The sequence below is a fragment of the Bombina bombina genome, chromosome 1 (genome assembly GCF_027579735.1).
Source record: "Bombina bombina isolate aBomBom1 chromosome 1, aBomBom1.pri, whole genome shotgun sequence".
NCBI classification, from domain to species: Eukaryota; Metazoa; Chordata; class Amphibia; order Anura; family Bombinatoridae; genus Bombina; species Bombina bombina.
In genome coordinates, this window is record NC_069499.1 from 1,431,615,977 (window position 1) to 1,431,639,520 (window position 23,544).

Below are 23,544 nucleotides of genomic sequence, written 5' to 3' on the forward strand. Positions count from 1 at the left end.
CTGGCCTATTCCAGACTGGAACAAGGTTAGAGAGTTAACCTAGAGCAAGAAAAAAAGGCTTCCATTTCCCCTTGACCGTGGAAAAGAGGGATTTAACTCGGAACAAACAAGGTCTTAAATTTTTTTTTTAAAGTAAAACTTTGACCCAGAGGTAGCCACCAATCAGCAAACGCTACCCAGGGTGCTGAACCAAAAATGGGCCGGCTTCTAAGCTTACATTCCTTGTTTTTTTCAAATAAAATTGATAATAAGAGTAAATTAGAAAGTTGCTTAAAATTGCATTCTCTATCTGAATCATGAAAGGAAAAAAATTGGGTTTAATATCCCTTTAAACTCATGGTTGTTCCTCTCCATGGAAATCTTTAGTAGCAGACGAAAGAGTTATTCAATCTGAAGAGAAAGAGAGTATTGGTTTGAGTGTAAAACAAAATTTAATTAGGGTTGTAACACAAAGCTGAAGGATGGACATTGATCAATGTGCCATACCTGTATTCAGTAGATTGATCTTCCCACTACAAGGAATTACCTCAACTTCACCAGGTCCCTTTTTTAGTAATAAACACAGTTTAAATATACAGGTGTTCCCTATAGTTCCTGTAATAAACAGTGCATTGTAATAAACTTAAAAATGATTACACATTATTTAAAACACTTGTAACAGTTTAGTAGTATAACTATATACTAGCTGAGAACTGTGCTCTGTCAAAAACCTATAGTATGCATAATACATATGTCAGGTTTGCCCTTACTTTCAGGAGATATTCTAAAATCTCTAAAAACATCTACTGGACTCCCCTTTGCATCAGGATTAAGGACTTACCCCCTCCTCCTGTAGTGCGCTAAGGCCGCAACATAATAAGGAGGGAGGAGGTGAAGAGCATGCCAAAAATGGCAACAAAATGCCCCCTGTGTTGATCCATCTTTCCGTTGCAAAGCCATCGCCAGTAACGTAGCTCTTAAAGGGGCCGGTACACATAAAACATTTTGTGTCTGATACCAATATACTATAGCAATGAGGCAATATAGCCTGACCCACTTGTGGATGTAAATGTGCACAAACAGCCTACACTGGGGAACCTTTTGTGACAATCAACCCTAGCTCTGTGTAACCTTTGTAGCCTGTGGGCTGTGAGAGACATGCAGGTACTTACCCAGAAAATGTCCCCTACACTGCTCTTATCCAGATTATAGAACTGCAGATACAGTAGAGAGCCCATTGTGTACTGTAACTAACTGTAGAGTATATACTAAGGGAGTACATCTTCATGGACCAACAGGAGGAGACTAAAGGAATTATTCCAGCAACACCCGTGGTAGGCCTGTGGTTACAACTCCTGCAAGGAAATTTACATTGCACAGCCAGTACTCCTAAATCCTTCTCTTCCAAATTTTACCTCATGAGGGAATACAAAAGTAAACTGAATAAAATATTGAACACCTTTGTCTTTGCCTGCTGCTATGAATGAAGCAAAGAAATACTGGGATGGTCAGGGAAGTAGAAGGGATATTAAAGCTCTGGTGTAGGTTGTCTATGCCTCCTCCTGGTGGCCAGGTTATGAATTCCCAACAGTAATGAATATTACTGCAATACTACAAAATTAATTCAATATGTGTCTTAAACCATTCGCTGTTGATCCATTTTACATCCAAGACAGAACACACTGTCATCTGAGAAGTCACTGCAGAAAATGCAGCATGTCTTAAGAAAAACATGCTGGAACTATTAGCACTTTTGCTTTGCAGCACTGCATCACATTACGCTGTTCTCTTCAAACAGCATTGTGCTCCGGCTGCACTGTGTAAGTTTTCCTGAACACAGTGCAGCCAGTGTGAAGTGCTGTTTGAAGAGAACAGTCTAATAAATACAGAGCAGCTCAACAAAAGTGCAGCACATTGATTAATGACCGTCTCTCTGGGATGTTTCAACCTTTCCCCCTAGTCTTTCCCAGTCTGCAAAGCTATGACTTCTAAATGTAAGATGTTCTTGTGAGCAATGCACCATTTTTACTAATACAGTTTTACCTTTTAATTATGTAATGTTAGACCCAAAGGAAATTAAAAAATGTTATTCAAGAGACGTTTTAAAAACTTAACCTTTCTTTTTTTTTTTCTCTGCGAATAATTTACAATGCGTTTAACTGATGCAATATATTATAAAACTTTCCAATTAATTTATTCTCCCAGCTACTTAACACATTGAAATTCAGCTGGTGCTTTAGTGTAACTGCTAATTTAAAATTGAATTTTATTTCAAAATGAGCTGCAGAAATATTTTTACAAAACAAAAATAATTGCAGAAAGTGAAAAAAGTTCTGCCACTGGGTGCTGAGCTGGTTTTGTGCTTTTATATGATGGTCAAATTTAAGCACCGCTGTAAGTCATTTTTCAGTGGGAAACCCACACAAATATAAAGTTTTTTGTCAATAGACCCAGCAGATTAAGAACTAAATAACAGTCGCCTAAATTACGAGTTTTACGCTAAACAAAAAAAAAAGTTGCGTTATTTCACTCTCCATAGCGCTGCCTTTACAAGTTACTGAAAAGCCTCCTTGTGCGTACAAAAAGTCTCCTTGGGCTGATTTGACGTGCTTGTGCATGTTTTCCCCCATAGACATCAATGGGGAGAGAAAAAACTAAAATCTGAAGTGCAGAATAAAAAAACTCTGTAACGCAACCCCATTGATGTCTCTGGGGAAAAAAAGTTATGATTAAACCTAACACCCTAAGATTTGAACAGCCAAAAGGATTTCAATAGCTCATCATCCTATTGGCTATTTTGAACAGCCAATAGGATTACAGAAGCTCTCATCCTATTGGCTGATTTGAATTTGAAAAATCAAATCAGCCAATTGGAATGCAAGGTACGCCATTTTGAAAACGGCTACCTTGCATTCAACTTCAGTGTACGGCGGTGACTGTATGAAGAGGACGCTCCGCGAAGGATGGGATCGGCTACCAGGACAGCTCTGCTCCGCGCAACCGGGATGAAGATAGAAGACGTCCCCCGAGATGGATGAAGGTGTCGCTGCCTGGATGAAGACTTCTTGCCGCCTGGATAAAGATGGATGTCTGGACTTCAGGAACCGTTAATAGATTTAATGGGGTTAGTGTTATTTTTTATTTTCATTCTTTTGGGTGGTTTATTTTTTTAGATTAGCGCTTTGGGCAATTGTAAAAGAGCAGAATGCACTTTAAAGGGCAGTGAAAAAGAGCTGAATGCCCTTTTAAGGGCAATGCCCATACAAATGCCCCTTTAGGGTCAATGGGTAGCTTAGATTTTTTTTAGAGCTAGGTTTTTTATTTTGGGGGGTTGGTTGGTGGGTTTTACTGTTGTATTTTTTTTACAGGAAAAAGAGCTGTTTAACTTAGGGCAATGCCCTACAAAAGGCCCTTTGAAGGGATATTAATAGTTTATTGTAAGATAGGGGGTGTTTTTATTTTTGGGGGGCTTTTTTATTTTTATAGCGCTATTAGGTGTAATTGTTTTTATTTTTGATAATTTCTTTTATTATTTTTTGTAATCTTAGTGTTTTTTATTTTTCCTTATTTAATGTTTATTATTTTTAATTTTAGATTTTGTAAAATTTTTCGTAGTGTTAGGTTTTTTAAATTTGTAATTTAGATTTTTGAATTGGTAGTTTTTTATTTTAGTTTTAGTTATGTTAGGTTAATTTATAGTTTAAACTTAGGTTTATTTTTATTTCGCAGGTAAGTTTTTATTTATTTTAATATAGTTATATTGTAATTTTAATTTAAAGTTAGGGGGGTGTTATGGTTAGTGGTTAATAGTTTAATTTATTGTTTTGAGATGTGGGGGGCCGGCGGTTTAGAGGTTAATAGGTTTATTTAGTGGCGGCGATGAGGGAGGCCGGAGGTTTAGGGGTTAATAGGTTTATTTAGTGGCGGCGATGTGGGAGGCCGGAGGTTTAGGGGTTAATAGGTTTATTTAGTGACAGCGATGTGGGAGGCCGGAGGTTTAGGGGTTAATAACTTTATTATAGTATTGGTGAAGTCGGGGAGAAGCAGATTAGGGGTTAATACATTTATTTAATAGTCACGATGTTGGTGGGCGGCAGATTAGGGGTTAATAGGTTTAATATAGTGTTTGCTATGCGGGAGGGCGGCAATTTAGGGGTTAATAAGTAGTTAGTGTACTTTGTAACAGTTTAGTTATGAGTTTTGTGAAACATTTTTGTTTTCGCAAAATCCATAACTACTGGTCTCAGATGGCGGTATGGATTGTGTCGGTATAGGCTGTAACGCAAGCCTTTTAGTGTTATTTTTTATTTTCATTCTTTTGGGTGGTTTATTTTTTTAGATTAGCGCTTTGGGCAATTGTAAAAGAGCAGAATGCACTTTAAAGGGCAGTGAAAAAGAGCTGAATGCCCTTTTAAGGGCAATGCCCATACAAATGCCCCTTTAGGGTCAATGGGTAGCTTAGATTTTTTTTAGAGCTAGGTTTTTTATTTTGGGGGGTTGGTTGGTGGGTTTTACTGTTGTATTTTTTTTACAGGAAAAAGAGCTGTTTAACTTAGGGCAATGCCCTACAAAAGGCCCTTTGAAGGGATATTAATAGTTTATTGTAAGATAGGGGGTGTTTTTATTTTTGGGGGGCTTTTTTATTTTTATAGCGCTATTAGGTGTAATTGTTTTTATTTTTGATAATTTCTTTTATTATTTTTTGTAATCTTAGTGTTTTTTATTTTTCCTTATTTAATGTTTATTATTTTTAATTTTAGATTTTGTAAAATTTTTCGTAGTGTTAGGTTTTTTAAATTTGTAATTTAGATTTTTGAATTGGTAGTTTTTTATTTTAGTTTTAGTTATGTTAGGTTAATTTATAGTTTAAACTTAGGTTTATTTTTATTTCGCAGGTAAGTTTTTATTTATTTTAATATAGTTATATTGTAATTTTAATTTAAAGTTAGGGGGGTGTTATGGTTAGTGGTTAATAGTTTAATTTATTGTTTTGAGATGTGGGGGGCCGGCGGTTTAGAGGTTAATAGGTTTATTTAGTGGCGGCGATGAGGGAGGCCGGAGGTTTAGGGGTTAATAGGTTTATTTAGTGGCGGCGATGTGGGAGGCCGGAGGTTTAGGGGTTAATAGGTTTATTTAGTGACAGCGATGTGGGAGGCCGGAGGTTTAGGGGTTAATAACTTTATTATAGTATTGGTGAAGTCGGGGAGAAGCAGATTAGGGGTTAATACATTTATTTAATAGTCACGATGTTGGTGGGCGGCAGATTAGGGGTTAATAGGTTTAATATAGTGTTTGCTATGCGGGAGGGCGGCAATTTAGGGGTTAATAAGTAGTTAGTGTACTTTGTAACAGTTTAGTTATGAGTTTTGTGAAACATTTTTGTTTTCGCAAAATCCATAACTACTGGTCTCAGATGGCGGTATGGATTGTGTCGGTATAGGCTGTAACGCAAGCCTTTTAGTCAGACCGCACAACTTGTAATACAGGCGCTATGAAAATCCCCCATAAAACGTCAGTTTTTTGAGTGCAGAATGGAAGTTGCGTTACAGGCTAAAATGCTTGCGGTATAGCTATACCGACAAGACTCGTAATATGCGTTCCTGGCCATTCCAGCGTAATGGCCAATTTTTCAGCGTTAAAAGCTGTACCGCACCGTAACGCAAAACTCGTAATCTAGGTGATAGTCTTTTTTCCCTAAACTTCATAGTCCAAACATGTTCAGTTCTATGACTGTATTAGGTAACCTTTCAAAAATTAGTAGAATTATTCACAGTGGTTATATTTGAAAATAAGATAGATATTAAAAATCAAAAGAGAAACATTTATTTTTTGCTACATTTCATGCACGCAAAAAGTAGGTATAAAAGAGTTAAATAAACATTTATGTTGTGTATTGCAGCCAGAGGGTCCTATATCAATCCAAACAAGGGCGTTTGGAGGTCTCTTGCGCTTAAAGGGACATCAAACCCAAAAAATGTATTTCCTGATTCAGATAGTCCATACAATTTTAAACAACTTTCCAATTTACTTCTATTATCAAATTGTCTTCGTTTTCTTGTTATTCTTTGTTGAAAAATAGGGATTTAAGCTCAGGAGTGTGCACGTGTCTACAGCACTATATAGCACTAATTTTGCAACAATGTTATACATTAGCAGGAGCAATAGATGACAGCACTATTTCCTGTCATGTAGTGCTTCAGACATGTGCACGCTACCTACCTAGGTATCTCTTCAACAAAGAATAATATGAGAAGAAAACAAATTTGATAACAGAAGTTAATTGGAATCTTTTTTCAAAAACAAAATTTATGCTTACCTGATAAATTTCTTTCTTTCTTGACACGATGAGTCCACGGATCATCTAATTCCTATTAGGATATTCACCTCCTGGCCAGCGGGAGGCGGCAAAGAGCACCACAGCAAAGCTGTTAAATATTACATCCCTTCTATCCAACCGCAGTCATTCGACCGAAGTAAAGGAGAGAAAGGAAGCAACAAGGTGCAGACGTGCCTGAGGTTTATAACATAACAAAAAATATCCTGTCATCAAAAACAGGGCGGGCCATGGACTCATTGTGTCAAGAAAGAAATACATTTATCATGTAAGCATAAATTTTGTTTTCTTTCTAATGACACAATGAGTCCACGGATCATCTAATTACTATTGGGAATCAATACCCAAGCTAAAGGACACAGATGATAAGGGCGGGACAAGACAGGGAGCCTAAACAGAAGGCACCACTGCTTGAAGAACCTTTCTCCCAAAGGAAGTCTCAGCCAAGGCAAAAGTATCAAACTTATAGAATTTTGAAAAAGTATATAGAGAGGACCAAGTTGCAGCCTTGCAAATCTGTTCTACAGAAGCTTCATTTTTAAATGCACAGGAAGAGGAAACAGCCCTCTTAGAATGAGCCGTAACCTTCTCAGGAGGCTGCTGTCCAGCAGTTTCATAGGCAAAGTGAATTATACTCTTCAGCCATAAAGAAATAGAAGTAGCCGTAGCTTTCTGCCCATTACGTTTCCCAGGGAAAACAACAAACAGAGCAGAAGACTGACGAAAATCCTTAGTTGCCTGTAAATAGAATTTCAGAGCACGAACCACGTTTAGGTTGTGCAGAAGATGTTCCTTATGAGAAGAAGCATTAGGACAAAAAGAAGGAACAACAATCTCCTGATTAATGTTCCGATCTGAAACTACTTTAGGAAGAAAATCCAATTTAGTACGTAAATCAACCTTATCCGAGTGAAAGATAAGATAGGGAGACTCATGCTGTAAAACCGAGAGATCGGAGACTCTACGAGCTGAAGAAATAGCAACAAGAAAAAACAAAAAACTTCCAAGTTAACAACTTAATATCTAAGGAATGCATAGGTTCAAAAGGAGCCTGCTGAAGAACCTTAAGAACAAGATTAAGACTCCAGGGAAGAGTAACAGGTTTGAACACAGGCCTGATTCTGACCAAGGCCTGACAGAACGATTGAACATCTGGTACCTCTGCCAGACGTTTATGTAACAAAATAGATAAGGTAGAAATTTGACCTTTCAAGGAATTTGTCGATAACCCCTTCTCCAAAACCTCTTGGAAAAAAGATAAAATCCTAGGAATCCGAACTCTACTCCAAGAGTAGCCTTTGGAATCGCACCAATACAGATATTTACGCCAAATCTTATGGTAAATTTTCCTGGTAACAGGATTGCGAGCCTGAATCATAGTCTCAATGACCTGATCTGAAAAAACACGCTTAGGAGGGGCCTTTGAAGGAGAAGGAAGTTTCCAAGGAGGGAGAAATGACATCTCCACTAGGTTTGCATACCAAATCCTGTGTGGCCACGTCGGTGCAATGAGAATCACAGGCGCACTTCTCTTGCTTGATCCAAGCAATGATCCGAGGAAGGAGAGAGAACGGAAGAAATAGGTATGAAAGATTGAAATTGCAAGGAACTGCCAGAGCATCTATCAAAACCGCCTAAGGGTCCCTGGTCTGCTCAGAAAATCTGCATCCCAATTGTCCACTCCTGGAATGTGGATCGCAGATAGACAACAGTTGTGGGTCTCCGCCCACTGAATAATCTTGGACACCTCTTTCATGGCCAAAGAACTCCGAGTTTCACCCTGATGGTTGATGTAAGCCACTGAGGTTATGTTGTCCGACTTAAATCTGATAAACCGGACAGAAGCTGAGGCATTGAAGATTGCTCTTAGCTCTAGAATGTTTATGGGGAGAACAGATTCTTCCCAAGTCCATGTGTCCTGAGCCTTTAGAAGGCCCCAGACTGCTCCCCAACCTGTCAGGCTGGCGTCCGTAGTCACTATCACCCAGATATGTCTGCGAAAACAGGTTCCCTGGGAGAGATGATCCTGAGACAACCACCAAGCAAGAGAATCTCTTGTCATCTGATCCAAATTAATTTGCGGAGACAGAGCCGCGTAATCCCCGTTCCACTGTTTGAGCATGCATAACAGCAGAGGTCTGAGATGGAAACGAGTAAAAGGAATAATATCCATGGCGGCTACCATGAGACCGATTACCTCCATACATTGAGCCACTGATGGCTGAGGAGAGGACTGAAGAGACAGACAAGATTAAAAATCTTGGATTTTCTTACCTACGTCAGAAATATTTTCATCAAAACAGAATCTATTATGGTTCCCAAAAAGACTACCCTTGTAGATGGAATTAAGGAACTCTTTTCCAGATTCACCTTCCAACCGTGAGAGTGCAGGAAGGATACAAGCATCTCCGTGTGGGAGGTTGCTAGATGAAAAGACTGGGCCTGAACCAGAATGTCATCCAGATAAGGCGCCACTGCAATACCCTGTAACCGAAAAACTGCCAACAGAGATCCCAGAACCTTAGAAAAAATTCTGGGAGCTATAGCTAGTCCGAAAGAAAGAGCCACAAACTGGAAATGTTTGTGGAGAAAAGCAAATCTCAGAAACTTGTGATGATCCCTGTGGATGGGATCATGAAGGTACGCATCCTTTAAATCTACTGTTGTCATAAATTGACCCTCTTGAACTAAGGGAAGAATGGAACAAATAGTTTCCATTTTGAAGGACGGTACTCTGAGGAATTTGTTTAGACTCTTGAGATCCAAGATTCGTCTGAAGGTTACCTCTTTCTTGGGAACCATAAACAGATTGGAGTAAAATCCCAGACCCTGCTCCTGTACTGAAACAGGAACTATCACTCCCATTTCGGATAGATCCCGAACACAACGTAAGAACGCCTCTCTTTATCTGGTCTACAGATAATCTTGAGAGAAGAAATCTGCCCCGGGGGGGGGGGGAAAGGTCTTGTATACTAGTTTGTATCCCGGGGACACAATGTCTATCGCCCAAGGATCCTGAACATCCCGAACCCAAGCCTGAGCAAAAAACATAATTTATGCTTACCTGATAAATTTATTTCTCTTGTAGTGTATCCAGTCCACGGATCATCCATTACTTATGGAATATATTCTCCTTCCCAACAGGAAGCTGCAAGAGTCCACCCACAGCAAAGCTGCTATATAGCTCCTCCCCTAACTGCCATATTCAGTCATTCGACCGAAAACATGCAGAGAAAGGAAAAACCATAGGGTGCAGTGGTGACTGTAGTTCAAATGAAAAAATTACCTGCCTTAAAGTGACAGGGCGGGCCGTGGACTGGATACACTACAAGAGAAATAAATTTATCAGGTAAGCATAAATTATGTTTTCTCTTGTTAAGTGTATCCAGTCCACGGATCATCCATTACTTATGGAATACCAATACCAAAGCTAAAGTACACGGATGATGGGAGGGACAAGGCAGGTACTTAAACGGAAGTTACCACTGCCTGTAAAAAACCCTTTCTCCCAAAAATAGCCTCCGAAGAAGCAAGGTATCAAATTTGTTAAATTTGAAAAGTATGAAGCGCAGACCAAGACTCCGTCTTGTAAATCTGTTCAACAGAAGCCACATTTAAAAAAGGCCCAAGTGAAAACCACAGCTCTAGTAGAATGAGCTGTAATCCCTTCAGGAGGCTGCTGTCCAGCAGTCTCATAAGCTAAATGAATTATGCTTTTTAACCAAAAAGACAGAGAGGCTGCTGAAGTCTTTTGACCTCTCCTCTGTCCAGAATAAACAACAAACAAGGTGAACGTTTGATGAAAACTGTAGTAGCTTGTAAGTAAAACTTTAAAGCACAAACCACGTCCAATATTGTGTAATAGACGTTCCTTCTTTGAGGAAGGATTAGGATACAAGCATGGAACAACTATCTCTTGAGTGATGTACTTGTTAGATACCACCTTAGGAAAAAACCCAGGTTGGTACGCAGGACTACCTTATCCGTACGAAGGACCAGATAAGGAGAATCACATTGTAACACAGATAACTTGGAGACTCTACGAGTCGAGGAATTAGCTACCCAAAAGGAACTTTCCAAGATAAAGATTGATATCTATGGAACAAAAAAGGTTCAAACGGAACTTCTTGAAGAACCTTAAGAATCAGGTTTAAGCTCCATGGCGGAGCAACAGTTTTAAACACAGGCTTGGATCTAACCAAAGCCTGACCAAATGCCTGAACATCTAGAATACCTGCCAGACGCTTGTGCAAAAAAATAGACAGAGTAAAAATCTGTCCCCTTTTAAGGAATTAGCTGACAACCCTTTTCTCAAAAACATCTTGGAGAAAAGATAATATCCTGGGAATCCAGACTTTACTCCATGAGTAACCCTTGGATTCATAACAATCAGATATTTACACCATATCTATGTTCAATTTTCCTAGAGACAGGCTTTCATGTCTGTATTAAGGTATCAATGACTGACTCGGAGAAGCCATGCTTTGATAACATCAAGCGTTCAGTCTCCAGGCAGTCCATCTCAGATTGATTCTATTTAGATGGTTGAAAGGACCCTGAGGTAGAGGGACCTGTCTCAGAAGCAGAGACCGTGATGGAAAGGATGACATGTCCACCAGATCTGCATACCAGGTCCTGCGTGGCTACGCAGGAGCTGTCAAAAACACCAAAAGCCCTCTCCTGCTTGGTCTTGACCTCCGGAGGAAATCCCACTCCCCCGGAAGAAAAGTCTGACGACTTAGAAAATCCACCTCCCAGTTCTCAACACCTGGGATATGGATAGCTGATAGACAAGAGTGAGTCTCTGTCCAGTGAATTATTGTAAGACTTCTAACATCGCTAGGGAACTTCTGTTCCCCCTTGATGGCTGATGTAAGCCACAGTCGTGTATATTGTCCGACTGAGTATGATGTAACTCAGAGTTGCTAACTGAGGCCAAGTCTGAAGAGCATGGAATATCACTCCCAGTTCCAGAATATTTATTAGAAGGAGGGTCTCCTCCTAAGTCCACTATCCCTGAGCCTTCAGGGAGTTCCAGACTGCATCCCAACCTAAAAGGCTGGCATCTATTGTAACAATTGTCCCATCTGACCTGCGGAAGGTCATACCCTTGGACAGATGGACCCGACATAGTCACCAGAGAAGAGAATCTCTGGTCTCTTGGTCCAGGTTTAACAGGGGGACAAATCTGTGTAATCCCCGTTCCTCTGACTGAGCATGCATAGTTGCAGCGGTCTGAAATGTAGACGTGCAAACGGTACTATGTCCCTTGCCGCTACAATTAAGCCGATTTCATTCATGTACTGAGCCACCGAAGGGCGCGGATGGGATGAAAAAACACGGCAGAAATTTAGAAACTTTTGACAACCTGGACTCCGTCAGGTAAATTTTCATTTCTACAGAATCTATCAGAGTCCCTAGGAGGGAAACCCTTGAGATTGGGGATAGAGAACTCTTTCCTTGTTCACTTTCCACCCATGTGATCTCAGAAATGCCAGTACTACGTCCGTATGAGACTGGGCAATTTGGATGTTTGACGCCTGTATCAGGATGTCGTCTAAATAAGGGGCCACTTCTATGCCCCGCGGTCTAAGGACCGCCAAAGCGACCTCAGAACCTCCATAAAGATTCTTGGGGCTGTAGATATCCCAAAGGAAAGAGCTACAAACTGGTAATGCCTGTCTAGAAAGGCAAACCTGAAAAACGATGGTGATCTTTATGCATCACAATGTGAGGATAAGCATCCTTCAAATCCATTGTAGTCCTCTATTGACTCTCCTGGATCATAGTTAAGATGGTACGAATAGTTTCCATCTTAAATGACGGAATTCTGAGGAATTTGTTTAAGATCTTTAGATCCAAAATAGGTCTGAAGGTTCCCTCTCCTTGGGAACCACAAACAGATTTGAGTAAAAACTCTGTCCCTGTTCCTCTCTTGGAACTGGATGGATCTCGTACACAATGTAAGAATGCCTCCTTCTTTATCTGGTTTGCAGATAATTGTGAAAGGCGAAATCTCCCCTTTTTTGGGGGGGGAATCTTTGAAATCCAGAAGATATCTCTGGGATATAAATTCCAATGCCTAGGGATCCTGGGCATCTCTTGCCCACGCCTGGGCGAAGAATGAAAGTCTGCCCCCTATAGGATCCGTTACCGGATAGGGAGCCGTTCTACATGCTGTCTTAGAAGCAGCAGCAGGCTCCTTGGCCTGCTTATCTTTGTTCCAGGTCCGATTGTCTCCAGACCGCCTTGGACTGAGCAAAAATTCCCTCTTGTTTTGCCTTAGAGGAAGAGGATGCCACACCTGCCCTGAAGTTTTTAAAAGGCACGAAAATTAGACTTTTTTTTTTTTTTTTTTTTTTTTGGCCCTTGATTTGGACCTATCCTGAGGAAGGGCATGACCTTTTCCTCCAGTGATATAAGCAATAATCTCCTTCAAACCAGGCCCGAATAGGGTCTGCCCCTTGAAGGGAAGTTAAGTAGCTTATTTATTAAAGTCACGACAGCTGACCATGATATAAGCCATAGCGCTCTGCGCGCCAGTATAGTAAAAAAACAGAATTCTTAGCCGTTAGTCTAGTCAAATGAACAAGGCATCAGAAAACAAAGGAATTGGCTAGCATAAGCTTGTCAAATATATTCATCCAATGGAGTCGCTTAACTGTAAAGCCTCATCAAGAGACTCAACCCAGAACGCCGCAGCAGCAGTGACAGAAGCAATGTATGCAAGGGGCTGCAGGATAAAACCCTGTTGAATAAACATTTTTTATCCATTGGATCTAAAAAGCACAACTGTCCTCGTCAGAGGTAGTGGTACGCTTAGCTAGAGTAGAAACTCTTCTCTCCACCTTAGGAACTGTCTGCCAGAAGTCCCGTGTGGTGGTAACTATTAGAAAACATTCTTCTAAAAAATAGGAGGGGAAGAGAACGGCACACCTGGTCTATCCCATTCCTTATTAAAAAAAAAAATTTAGTAAACCTCTTTAGGTATTGGAAAAACATCAGTACACACCGGCACTGCATATTATTTATCCAGTCTACACAATTTCTCTGGCCCTGCGATTGTACACATTCATTCAGAGCAGCCAAAGCCTCCCTGAGCAACAAGTGGAGGTTCTCAAGCATAAATTTTAAATGTAGAAATATCAGAATCAGGTTAAATCATCTTCCCTGAGTCAAAAAAAATCACCCACAGACTAAGCATATTGTGAGGTAGTATCATACATGGTTCTTAAAGCGTCTGTATGCTCTGTATCTACCCCCAGAGCTAACTGCTTTCCTTTAATTTCAGGTAGTCTGACTAATACTGCTGCCAGAATATTATTCACCACCTTTGCCATGTCTTGTAAAATAAACGCTATGGGCGCCCTTGATGTACTTGGCGCCATTTGAGCGTGAGTCCCTGAAGCGGGAGTCGAAGGGTCTGAAACGTGGGGAGAGTTAGTCGGCATAACTTTCCCCTCGACAGAATCCCCTGGTAAAAGAAACGCTATTGGTGCCCTTGATGTACTTGGCGCCATTTGAGCGTGAGTCCCTAAAGCGGGAGTCAAAAGGTCTGACACGTGGGGAGAGTTAGTCGGCATAACTACCCCCACGACAGAATCCTCTGGTGATAATGTTTTTAAAGACAAAAAATGATCTTTATTGTTTAACATGAAATCAGTACATCTGGTACACATTCTAAGATGGGGTTCCACCATGGCTTTAAAACATAATGAACACAGAGCTTCCTCTATGTTAGACATGTTAGAACAGACTAATAATGAGACTAGTAAGCTTGGAAAACACTTTAAATCAAGTTAACAAGCAAATATATAAAACGTTACTGTGCCCTTAAGAGAAACAAATTTTGTCAAAATTTGAAAAACAGTGAGAAGAAAAAAAAAAAAAAGGCAGTAAAACAAACGAAATTTTTACAGTACATGTAATAAGGTAACAGAGCATTGCACCCACTTGCAAATGGATGATTAACCCCTTAATGCAAAAAACAGATAAAAAAAAAAAACGACATAGACGTTTTTAAAAACAGACACAACAAACTGCCACAGCCAACAGTGGGAAGCTTCAGTTAACTGTTTCTATGCAAAATTTAAGCCAGCCATGTGGAAAAAACTTAGGCCCCAATAAGTTTTATCACCAAACATATGTTAAAAAACGATTAAACATGCCAGCAAACGTTTTAAAACACATTTTAACAAGAGTATGTATCTCTATTAATAAGCCTGATACCAGTCGCTTTTACTGCATTTAAGGCTATACCAACATTACAGTGTTATCACCAATGTACGTTAAAAAACGATTAAACATGCCAGCAAACGTTTTAAAACACATTTTTATAAGAGTATGTATCTCTATTAATAAGCCTGATACCAGTCGCTATCGCTGCATTTAAGGCTTTACTTACATTACTTCGGTATCAGCAGTATTTTCTTAGTCAATTCCATTCCTAGAAAAATATTTTACTGCACATACCTTATCTGCAGGAAAACCTGCACGCCATTCCCCCTCTGAAGTACCTCACTCCTCAGAATGTGTGAGAACAGCAAATGGATCTTAGTTACGTCTGCTAAGATCATAGAAAAACGCAGGCAGATTCTTCTTCCAAATACTGCCTGAGATAAACAGCACACTCCGGTGCCATTTAAAAATAACAAACTTTTGATTGAAGAATAAACTAAGTAGAAAGCACCACAGACTCTCACAACCTCCTATCTATGTTGAGGCTTGCAAGAGAATGACTGAATATGGCAGTTAGGGGAGGAGCTATATAGCAGCTTTGCTGTGGGTGGACTCTTGCAGCTTCCTGTTGGGAAGGAGAATATATTCCATAAGTAATGGATGATCCGTGGACTGGATACACTTAACAAGAGAAAAAGAAAAGTCTGCCCCCCACAAGATCCGGTCCCTGATAGGGGGCAGACCCTTCATGCTGACTTTGAATCATTAGCAGGCTTCTTGGATTGTTTTCCCTTATTCCAAGATTGGTTGGGTCTCCAGGAAGGTTTGGACTGATCCTGTTTTGTAGAGAGAGAGGAAGGTTTACCCTTGAATTTTAGAAAGGAACGAAAATTACTCTGACGTCCCTTCTGCTTAGATTTCAAATCCTGAGGAAGGAAATTACCCTTTCCTCCTGTAATGTCAGAACTAATCTCAGCCAAAGCTGGGCCAAACAAGGTCTTACCTTGTAAGGAATAGGCAAAAGCTTAGACTTAGACTACACATCTGCAGACCAAGATTTCAGCCATAAAGCTCTTCGAGTCAGAATGGCAAAACTAGAAATCTTTGCTCCCAACTTGATAACTTGAAGGGAAGCATCAGAAATTAAATAACTGGCCAATTTAAGAGCCCTGATCCTGTCCTGTATCTTGTCAAGGGGAATGTCTGTCTGAAAGCAATCAGACAAGGCATCAAACCAGTATGCCGCCGTGCTAGAAACGGTAGCAATACACACCGCAGGTTGCCATTGTAAACCCTGATGAACATACATTCTCTTAAGAAAACCCTCTAGTTTCTTATCCACAGGGTCCTTAAAAGAACAGCTATCCTCTAGCAGAATAGTAGTTCTCTTAGCTAAAGTGGAAATTGCCCCTTCCACCTTGGGGACCGTTTGCCAAGACTCCTTGATAGAGTCATCAATGGGAAACATCTTCTTAAAAATAGGAGAAGGAGAAAAAGGAATACCCAGCTTCTCCCATTCCTTAAAGGGACAGTAAAGTCCAAAAAATCTTTCATGATTTAAATAGGGCATGTAATTTTCAACAACTTTCCAATTTACTTTTATTACCAATTTTGCTTTGTTCTCTTGGTATTCTAAGTTAAAAAGCTAAATCTAGGAGGTTCACGTGCTAATTCCTTAGACCTTTAAAGGGACAGTCTACACCAGAATTTTTATTGTTTTAAAAGATAGATAATCCCTTTATTACCCATTTCCCAGTTTTGCATAACCAACACAGTTATAATAATATACTTTTAACCTCTGTGATTATCTTGTATCTAAGCCTCTGCAAACTGCCCCTTTTTTCAGTTCTTTTGACAGACTTGCAGTCTAGCCAATCAGTGCCTGCTCCCAGATAACACTGTGCTTGTGCACGAGAAGTTATCTATATGAAATACGTGAACTAACACCCTCTAGTGGTGAAAAACTATTAAAATGCAATCTGAAAGAGGTGGGCTTCAAGGTCTAAGAAATTAGCATATGAACCTCCTAGGTTAAGCTTTCACCTAAGAATACCAAGAGAACAAAGCACAATTGGTGATAAAAGTAAATTGAAAAATTGTTTAAAATTACATGCTCTATCTGAATCATGAAAGTTTATTTTGGCCTAGACTGTCCCTTTAAGACTGCCTCTAATCTGAAAGCATTTTTACAGTTTTTTACCACTAGAAGGCGTTAGTTCATGTGTTTCATATAGATAACATTGAGCTCAGGCACGTGAAGCTCTTAGGAGTCAGTACTGATTGGCTAAAAATGCAAGTCAAAAGAACTGAAATAAGGAGGCAGTTTGCAGAGGCTTAGATACAAGGTAATTACAGAGGTAAAAAGTTTATTATTATAACTGTGTTGGTTATGCAAAATTGGGGAATGGGTAATAAAGGGATTATCTACCTTTTTAAAAAACAAAAATTCTGAAGCCCGATCTGGTACGGGAAAAAATTCCAGCATGGAAGGTACATCATAATACTTGTTAAGTTTACTAGACTTTTTAGGGTTGACAATGACAGTAGAGTCAGAGTCGTCCAGAGTAGCCAAAACTTCCTTGACTAGTAAACGGAGGTGTTCCAGCTTAAACCTGAAGAATACAATTTCAGCATCAGAGGAAGGAATTACACGGTCAGAATCTGAGATTTCACCCTCAGATGCGACCGAAAAATCCTCCTCATCAGATTTATGTGAGGAAACATTCTGAATAGCCACGACCAAGTCAGATACCTTATGCACTGATTCCATAGACTTCCTATTGCGCTTTCCCTGTAGCATGGGAAAAGCAGACAACGCATCAGAAACTGCAGAAGACATGAGGGAAGCCATGTCTTGCAAGGAGACCCCAGCCGGAGCTTGAGAGGAAGCGCAGGGCACTGAATTAATGGGTACTAAAATTTGTGACACCTGAGTAGAAAAATGCGGCATATCTTGCACATTGTCAGAAGACTCCTGGACAGCATCTGTCTTAGACAATATAGGCTCAAAAAATATATCCTTAAGATTTAATGTTCTCTCAACACATGAGGAACAAACAGGAATTGGTGGTTCAATATTAGCATTCAAACATAAAGGACATCTTTAATCTGTAACAGAGTCTTGGTCCATCTTAACAGAATAAATATAAATAATTAAATTATTAAATTATGAACAATTGAAATAAAGAAAAAAACGTTACTGTTTCTTTAAATTTTAAACGACACTGCTTTATTTTTGATGCAATAAAAAACCAAACTGTTTTATTTTTTGAACAAATACAAAAATTAAACTGCTTTATTTAACAAGATATTGAGTAATAAAAACGTCTTAACAACACCTCAAACAGCCTTTACACCTCAGCAATAGCTTTGCTGAGGTGCCTATTTAAAAAGAAACTGCTTTATTTTTAAAAACCTGAATCCAAAATGGAGCTGTTTCAGTAATGACAGGCTAACAATTGACAGTTAAACTTGAAAAACGATAAGATGCAGATATCTCTACTCCATACACAGGAAGTGAGAGAATAAAAAATGCGCAATAGATACATTTTTACCTTACACAAGCCCCGCTCATCGTGGGCATGTCAAAAATAATGTCTCAGCAGACATCTTAATGCAAAAATGTTAATAAAACCACCAAAATGAGCCAAGTTCTCCTAAAGTCCCCATTGCCTGCAATACCAAAACTGCCATACATAATCCCCCTTACAACACTAGGAGTAATGTATTAAAAATCACTGTTAGGGAAATAGTAAAGTGCCATGTCTTTTCCTTAAAGCTGCTTAAGAAATTAAATTAGCACTTACCTCAATAATCTGCCTGGCATCAAGGCAGCTCACTAGGTTTGGAGAGGTCCTTTCCCTCACTGACCTGTGGAAAATAATAATAATATGAGGGAGGCGCAGTGAGAATCATGTCCCACAAGTTACCTTTGCTTAAAAGGCACCAATGCTCTACTGAAGAGACTGAAATGGACTACAGCTACACCCTGGAGTAAGAACAGCACATATTAGTACTGCAAATAAAATAATAAACTCTTGATTGAAGAATCTTTTCAGACACCAACTTTACCACTTCCTTACACTAACATAGGCAAAGAGAATGACTGGGGTTGGATAGAAGGGAGGTAATATTTAACAGCTTTGCCGTGGTGCTCTTTGCTGCCTCCTGCTGGCCAGGAGGTGAATATCCCAATAGTAATTATATGATCCGTGGACTCATCGTGTCATTAGAAAGAAATTGTATTCTCTATCTGAATAATGAAAGAAACATTTTGGGTTTTATTTCCCTTTAATTTAGTGGCTCCCCTGTACACCAATACACCTAGTCAATGTTAAATCAGTGAACACCTGACTACAGTGTCCTCAATAGTACCTACTATATTTCAAAGAAGGGTTTATTCTCCTATAAATAAGGGACTTTAGTTATATTTATTCAAATGTAATCTGTAGATGAGGGCTGCCATCTAGTGTTCTTGCTAATGTATAACATTGTTGCAAAGCTACTGCCACATAGTGCTGCAGATACATGCATGCTTATGAACTTACCTTCCTGCTTTTCAACAAAGCATAACAAGAAAAATTGATAATATTTAACTTTGTTGCTAGTGCCAGATACCACATAATCTTTTTTATCTGAGAAGGTATACATTTAAATGCGATAACTGAGTGAGTGTACACATAGAAGACAATTTGAGAAACTATATACAGTATAGTATATTATTTTTGGTGCAAATATTTTCATAATTTTTCTTTTTTTGCTACACAAATGAAGGGATAGATTACAAGTGGAGCACTAAATTATTAAAGGGACACCGTACCCAATTTTTTTCTTTTGTAATTCAGAAAGAGCATGCAATTTTAAGCAACTTTCTAATTTACTCCTATTATCAATTTTTCTTCGTTCTCTTGCTATCATTATTTGAAAAAGAAGGCATCTAAGCTTTTTTTTGGTTTCAGTACTCTGGACAGCACTTTTTTATTGGTTGATGGATTTATCCACCAATCAGCAAGGACAACCCAGGTTGTTCACCAAAAATGGGCCGGCATCTAAACTCACATTCTTGCATTTCAAATAAAGATACCAAGAGAATGAAGAAAATTTGATAAAAGGAGTAAATTAGAAAGTTGCTTAAAATGTCATGCTCAATCTGAATCACGAAAGAAAAATTTTGGGTACAGTGTCCCTTTAAGTGCTTGCAAACTGGCAAATTCCTCTACTGGTGGCAGCGGGAGGTGTGGAAGGGAATCTGGGAGGCGGTCCAGCAGTGGAGGGAGGCGGCAGAAAAGGGATGGCACTACACAAAAAATAAATAAATAAAGGGAGAGGTGTGGTGTGTAGCAGCAATTAGCAGCCTTCTAATGACTAAAAGTCAATGGCAAAGCCATGCATGTCTGCTATTTGTAAACAAAGGGGATCCCAGAGAAGCTTTTACAACCATTTGTGTCATGATTGCACAAGCAGTATGTAAATAATTTCAGTGAAAAACCCAAAGTTTATGAAAAATTCTAAAAATGCTCTAGTAATTTGGGCAAGTTCTTCTCTGAAAGTCCCAGTAGTGGAGTTAAAGGGACATAAAAACCAAAATGTTTTTTCTTTCATTATATAGAAAGAGCATGTCATTTTAAACAACTTTCCGATTTACTTCTATTATCTAATTTGCTTAATTCTCTTGATAATCTTTGTAGAAAAGCATATCAAAATAGGCTCAGTAGCTGCCGATTGGTGGCTGCACTTAGATGCCTCGTGTGATTCACTCACTCAGGGTTTTAAGAGAACTTCGATCCATGATAGCTACTTCATTAGCTGATTTATTTAATCAGTCACTGCTAACAGGGGTTGTTCCAAAAGACTGGGAAATTGCAAATGTAGCCTCTCTTCACAAATAGGGTAGTAGGGAAGATGTCGCTAACTTTAGGCCAGTCAGTTTGACCTCAATTGCAAGGAAATTAATGGAAACTCTTTTAAAGAAAAGACTACTGTCTTACCTTCAGACAAACAACTTAGAAGACAAAGGACAACATGGTGTCACTGCTGGAAGATCATGTCAGAATAATCTAGTTTATTTATTTGACCAGTAACTAAATTAATAGACCAGGGAGGAGAGGTAGATGTTGCATATCTAGACTTTAGCAAAGCATTTGAAACTGTCCTAGTCCTACACAACAAACTCATTCACAAAATGTATTGCCTCGGAGTACATACTAAGGCCTAGATTTAGAGTTTGGCGGTAGCCGTCAAAACCAGCGTTAGAGGCTCCTAACGCTGGTTTTTACCGCCCTCTGGTATTTGGAGTCAGTCAGGAAAGGGTCTAATGCTCACTTTGCAGCCGCGACTTTTCCATACCGCAGATCCCCCTACGCCATTTGCGTATCCTATCTTTTCAATGGGATCTTTCTAACGCCGGTATTTAGAGTCTTGGCTGAAGTGAGCGTTAGAAATCTAACGACAAAACTCCAGCCGCAGAAAAAAGTCAGTAGTTAAGAGCTTTCTGAGCTAACGCCGGTTTATAAAGCTCTTAACTACTGTGCTCTAAAGTACACTAACACCCATAAACTACCTATGTACCCCTAAACCGAGGTCCCCCCACATCGCCGCCACTCTAATTCAATTTTTTAACCCCTAATCTGCCGTCCGCACACCGCCGCAAGCTACGTTATACTTATGTACCCCTAATCTGCTGCCCCTAACACCGCCGACCCCTATATTATATTTATTAACCCCTAATCTGCCCCCCTCAACGTCGCCTCCATCTGCCTACACTTATTAACCCCTAATCCGCCTCACTCCTGCCTCAATAACCCTATAATAAATAGTATTAACCACTAATCTGCCCTCCCTAACATAACCAACACCTAACTTCAAGTATTAACCCCTAATCTGCCGACCGGATCTCGCCGCTACTATAATAAATGTATTAACCCCTAAAGCTAAGTCTAACACTAACACCCCCCTAAGTTAAATATAATTTAAATCTAACAAAATAAATTAACTCTAATTAAATAACTTATTCCTATTTAAAGCTAAATACTTACCTGTAAAATAAACCCTAATATAGCTACAATATAAATTATATTGTAGCTATTTTAGGATTTATTTTTATTTTACAGGCAACTTTGTATTTATTTTAACCAGGTACAATAGCTATTAAATAGTTAATAACTATTTAATAGTTACCTAGTTAAAATAATTACAAAATGACCTGTAAAATAAATCCTAACCTAAGTTACAATTAAACCTAACACTACACTATCAATAAATTAATTAAATAAAATACCTACAATTAAATAAACTAACTAAAGTACTAAAAATAAAAAAGAACTAAGTTACAAAAAATAAAAAAATATTTACAAACATTAGAAAAATATTACAACAATTTTAAACTAATTACACCTACTCTAAGCCCCCTAATAAAATAACAAAGCCCCCCAAAATAAAAAAATGCCCTACCCTTTTCTAAATTAAAAAAGTTCAAAGCTCTTTTACCTTACCAGCCCTTAAAAGGGCCCTTTGTGGGGCATGCCCCAAAGAATTCAGCTCTTTTGCCTGTAAAAGAAAAATACAGCCCCCCCAACATTAAAACCCACCACCCACATACCCCTAATCTAACCCAAACCCCCCTTAAATAAACACTAAGCCCCTGAAGATCTTCCTACCTTGTCTTCACCACACCGGGTATCACACCGATCCGTCCTGGCTCCGAAGTCTTGATCGAAGCCCAAGCTGGGGCTGAAGAGTGACGTCCATCCTCCGGCTGAAGTCTTGATCCAAGCGGGCAGAAGAGGACATCTGGACCGGCAAACATCTTCGTCCAAGCTGCATCTTCTCTGTTCTTCCATCCGATGACGACCGGCTGATCTTCAAGACCTCCAGCGCGGATCCATCCATCTTCACCGACGACTTCCCGACGAATGACGGTTCCTTCAAGGGACGTCATCCAAGATGGCGTCCCTCGAATTCCGATTGGCTGATAGGATTCTATCAGCCAATCGGAATTAAGGTAGGAAATTTCTGATTGGCTGATGGAATCAGCCAATCAGATTCAAGTTCAATCCGATTGGCTGATCCGATCAGCCAATCAGATTGAGCTCGCATTCTATTGGCTGATCGGAGCAGCCAATAGAATGCAAGCTCAATCTGATTGGCTGATTGGATCAGCCAATCGGATTGACCTTGAATCTGATTGGCTGATTCCATCAGCCAATCAGAATTTTCCTACCTTAATTCCGATTGGCTGATAGAATCCTATCAGCCAATCGGAATTCGAGGGACGCCATCTTGGATGACGTCCCTTAAAGGAACCGTCATTCGTCGGGAAGTCGTCGGTGAAGATGGATGGATCCGCACTGGAGGTCTTGAAGATCAGCCGGTCGTCATCGGATGGAAGAACAGAGAAGATGCGGCTTGGATGAAGATGTTTGCCGGTCCGGATGTCCTCTTCTGCCCGCTTGGATCAAGACTTCAGCCGGAGGATGGACGTCACTCTTCAGCCCCCGCTTGGGCTTGGATCAAGACTTCAGCCGGAGGATGGACGTCACTCTTCAGCCCCCGCTTGGGCTTGAATCAAGACTTCGGAGCCAGGACGGATCGGTGTGATACCCGGTGTGGTGAAGACAAGGTAGGAAGATCTTCAGGGGCTTAGTGTTAGGTTTATTTAAGGGGGGTTTGGGTTAGATTAGGGGTATGTGGGTGGTGGGTTTTAATGTTGGGGGGGGGTTGTGTTTTTCTTTTACAGGCAAAAGAGATGAATTCTTTGGGGCATGCCCCACAAAGGGCCCTTTTAAGGGCTGGTAAGGTAAAAGAGCTTTGAACTTTTTTAATTTAGAATAGGATAGGGCATTTTTTTATTTTGGGGGGCTTTGCTATTTTATTAGGGGGCTTAGAGAAGGTGTAATTAGTTTAAAATTGTTGTAATATTTTTCTAATGTTTTTAAATATTTTTTTATTTTTTGTAACTTAGTTCTTTTTTATTTTTAGTACTTTAGTTAGTTTATTTAATTGTATTTAATTGTAGGTATTTTATTTAATTAATTTATTGATAGTGTAGTGTTAGG

The 23,544-nt window shown here is 39.5% G+C and overlaps 1 pseudogene; it reads right to left on the reverse strand.

Annotated features, from left to right (window-relative positions):
• Nucleotides 1-282: 282 nt before the first annotated feature.
• Nucleotides 283-409, reverse strand: LOC128646370 (uncharacterized; annotated as a pseudogene).
• Between the last annotated feature and the right edge of the window lie 23,135 nt (nucleotides 410-23,544).